This window comes from Ctenocephalides felis, unplaced genomic scaffold (genome assembly GCF_003426905.1).
Source record: "Ctenocephalides felis isolate EL2017-DRISC unplaced genomic scaffold, ASM342690v1 CF-g0.4_SCAFFOLD_00270, whole genome shotgun sequence".
NCBI lineage: Eukaryota > Metazoa > Arthropoda > Insecta > Siphonaptera > Pulicidae > Ctenocephalides > Ctenocephalides felis.
In genome coordinates, this window is record NW_020536424.1 from 21,971 (window position 1) to 26,364 (window position 4,394).

Genomic DNA, 4,394 nt, shown 5'->3' on the forward strand with positions numbered 1-4,394 from the left:
AACATTTTCTATCTGTAACTTCTTTATAAATTCTGCTCCATTCTAGTAATAATAAAGTAACATCAGATGATATAATGAGGTTTGTTTACTTTCCTTTCCTTTCCTCAGGACGAGAGGTAATCTGATAACACGTCGCCTGTGCAAGAACCGGCGCGAGGATAACGAACTGTATCGATCGAACAGTTTCAAGTTTGAGAGGTTCGAGCGGCACGAGGTCAACACCGGTGAGACCGCGAATCGCGTAAGGAGACAGGTCAGTCAACATTAATGCTACTCTGCTCGGCTCTAACCCTTTTCATCCCTCTTATCAGGGATGGAGAACTTTGAGGAAGTTTAGTTTGAGTTCTATAATCCAGAGATAACAGATAATTAACATATATAACTTCTTAATATATGTTAATTGTGATGAAATTTGTTTATGAATTACAGATCACAGATCACAGAACTTTAAAATTTATATAAAATCTAAATACTAAATATTTTTTAGGAAAATTTTCTTCTATAATATTTACAAGAATTTTCTTTTATATGGATAATTGATTCAATGAATTAAAAACAATCAGTTTTTTGTAGATGTTGAATTAGGACGTTTCGGGTATGCTCCATTATCAGGCGATTCTGCCAAAAACATTAAAAACGAAAACAATATTCATGAATTATGATGAATACTTATATTCTTCAATAATTCTTTTTCGAGCGCTTTGATAAAAATTACTGAATAGATTTATATATCAATATTGGTAAGTAATTTTTGTATCTCAATTTCTAATTAACTTCCCGTAGGGTAAGTTATAGTAATCGAAAAAATTCAAAAATCAAATTTTTATATATCTTTACGTTCCGAAGGTTTCTGAACATTTTGGCATACCTTAGAAAAAATGAGTTTATGTGTGTTTATGCATGTTTGTGTGTGTGTATGTGTATGTGTGTGTGTGGTGCGTACACAAATTTTCGTCGACGATTTCGGAAATACGGGTCAACCGATTTCAATAATTTAAAAAAACATTTGATTCGTATTGATAAGGAGACGAGCTGATTACTTTTGGCGAAAAGAGGTCGAGCCGTTTTGGAGATACAGGGCAAAAAGTGCTAGAAATAACAGATTTTTTTAAAAGAACGGAGCATCCGATTTGTATGATTCAAAAAAAACATTTCATTTGCATTAACGAAATGAAGAACTTATGAAATTTTTGGAAAGGCAGGTCTAGCGATTTCGAAGATCTAACAATAAAAGTGACAAAAAATGCCATTTGGCGGACAAAATCATCAGAGTTCTAAAAAAATAGAATCTCTTTTAAAAGTTTTAATTTTGGTACGGTAAGTTCCAGCAATTTGCCTTAAAGCACGATGCCACTATTTTTTCTTTAAAAAGGTACATGATCCATTCTTCAAGTTTTTAAACATTTTGTTCACCATCCAATTTGCCATCAATATTGCTTTTTTTATTGACAGTCCTAATGATGGAACGTATTTATTTCCGAAATAATTCATATTTAAATGTCTATAAATAACTTATTATTTTTTATTGTTTATTATACCGTTGTATACTTTTGTTCTATATTCTATTTTCATTTTATTTAGATTCTAATTAAAGTTTAATTAGATTCTAACTAAATTTTAATCAGATTCTGATTAGATTTTATTTTGATCGATATACTACTTACTTCGATATACTACTCTTTAAATCTTCCAATATCTGTTGGAAACAATACAATTCTGTTGAAATATCGTAATTTATATCGATGTTTATTTTTATTTAAAACTTCACAAGCAAATTTCGATATGTGGGGTTTCGAATAGTTTTAAGACTTTCTGATTATCTGATCAGAAATTATCACAGAAATTATAATCGATAAATGAGCATTTAATTGAATTAGACATTCTGGTGTGGGATACAAAATTATCTAGAAAGTTTACAGTCTGAGAGTTTAGCATTCCAAATCGTAGTATTAATATTCTTTGTAGTTAGTTTCCACAAATGATTTCTTAATTATGATAGTTTAGTCTGTGGTTTATGTAATAAATTTATTTCTTAACAAATTCAAATACATCCTGACGTATAAAAAGAGCTATTTATGAACTCAAATATTTTGACATCAATTATAGAACGTATGCATTCTGATTGCTAATTAATTGAAAAAAAAAAATTGAAATGGTACAAAAAATGAATTCAAAATCAAAGATGAATTTATAGTTTTAAATAATACAATTTTTAAACTGAAATTGACTAAACATAAATCGGTACTACGTTAGATGTCTATTTAAAAAAAAAGGTGTTCTGAGTTTTTTTTTATCATTGCTTGTTATGAGCTATTTCAAATATTATTTTACTTATACAAACCGTATTCATTCATAAAATCAGAATAAATTACAAAACCCAAAATTACAAACGCCAACAAAAATGTTCCAGCCGTAGCGGGCCATTGCACTAATTATTGTTGACCTATAACTATTTTAAGAAAAAAATTAAATATTTGCCAGTAGTTGTTTTTCTATAATTTGCTATTTGCAGAAGTATTAGAGCGAACATATTTAATTTCCAAACATAACAAATGTATTCCGTCTATTTTTTGGACAATTCTTTTCCATTCATTCAGAAGTAATTACATCTTTTAGAAATAATTACATTATGTATTTAATAACTGAATTTATATAGTTGATGACATCGCATATTTGTCACAGTTTTTTAAAATTGTTTAATTTTTTGGTTGACGTCACTTTCTTAGAGCAATTAGCTACCTACAACATTTCATTTTTATATTCTATACTATTTTTATAAATAATTTGTATTTGATTATTTACAATTAAATAAAATCTTATCTTCTCCATTGCAAATCTTGCTTTTTCTCTTACTTCTAATTTTATTCTATTTTTTTTATTTGTATGCAATGATCAAAATAATGTCAGTAACTAATTCAAATTAAATGAACCATTTTTATGTCAGCACAGGGACTCGAACTGAGTACCCCTGACGTGTGAGTTGGGTATGCTTATAACTGAGCTACTTTTTGCAACTATGCATAGTAAAGCAGATAAGGGCTTTTTAAAATCCTCCAGAATTCATTAAAAAAATTATAGCAAACCATAATACTCAAGTGTTAAAAAAGTTTTTTGAAATAAATGTTACTACATGTAATTTTATTATTTATGTACGACTTGTGGATTATCAATCACTGGTTTCGGGGTAAATCCCCACCTTGGTCAGCTTGATATCAAGCGGGTGATAGCAGATTTTCTAAATGGTCTTTCGGTACAATGTTGCAATTTACATTCACATCACTATTAAAAATATATCTGTTATAATGTCATCAGAAAGAAATTGTGAACCATTGGGTTTCCTTGTAGTAACCTCCAAGATGGCAAGTAAATTGTTTCAGTGAAAGAATGTTGTTTATTATTTAGGAGTATTATGTAGGAGTTACTTACAAATATTCTTTAGCAAATCTTTCCATAAATCTGTTTGTTTACATTTAACTTCATGCAAATTTTCTCGGCGCGCGGGCGTGTCACCTCTCATCGTGCGAATGTTGTCTAACAACTCTTACTTCCATTGATGAGAACTTACTCCGATTAAAGTACCTGTTCTTCCTTAGGAAACGATTAGAGTACAGTAGTTGCTCTACATAATAGAAAGTTGATTGAAATGAAGTTTTTTTTTCCTATACCGCTATTTGAATTAACTTGGTTTTGCCTAGATCTTGATAATTCGTGGTTTTTGAATTGTTTTCGTATGGTTAGTTCTGCAAGAACAAAGCTTTGAGTAATAACAAAGATGTTAATATACTTTCTATATTAGCTGTGCTTACTTTAAAATAAGATATAAAAAAATGAAGCAATACAAATTATCATTGTATATGAAATCCTTTTCAAGAGTTTTGTATAGAACAATCAATTTTTTTCCAACGCATCAAGACGAACCGAGTTTCTATTACATAACTTTAATTTGGATGTTAAATTTGCAATATATTTAATTTCATGTAAATTTATTTTTTATCTATTTTTTTACATATTTTCATATTGATTCTGAAATATGATCACGAGAAAAATTTAGTTAATAAAATTTTTTTTTTGGCTTTATAGAATTTTTTATAAGTTATGAATTAACACCAGATATTATGGGTAAATTCATAATATCGGTTTTTTATGTAGAGAGAATAATCTATTTTTTGAAAAAAGAGATATTTAGCTCGAAATTTCGATTTTTCTTTTAATGGGACTTGATATTTGAAGTCTTTTTGAGCAGTTTGCAGTTTGGCTATAAATTTGGCTGGCAAAAAACCTTTTTAATAATAGTTAAATTTTGTTCAAGACCTTTTCGCACAAAATTTTGAACTAGTTAAAAATAAAAAACTGTTCAAATTATTTTGGCAATTGTGTTAATTACCTTTACGTTA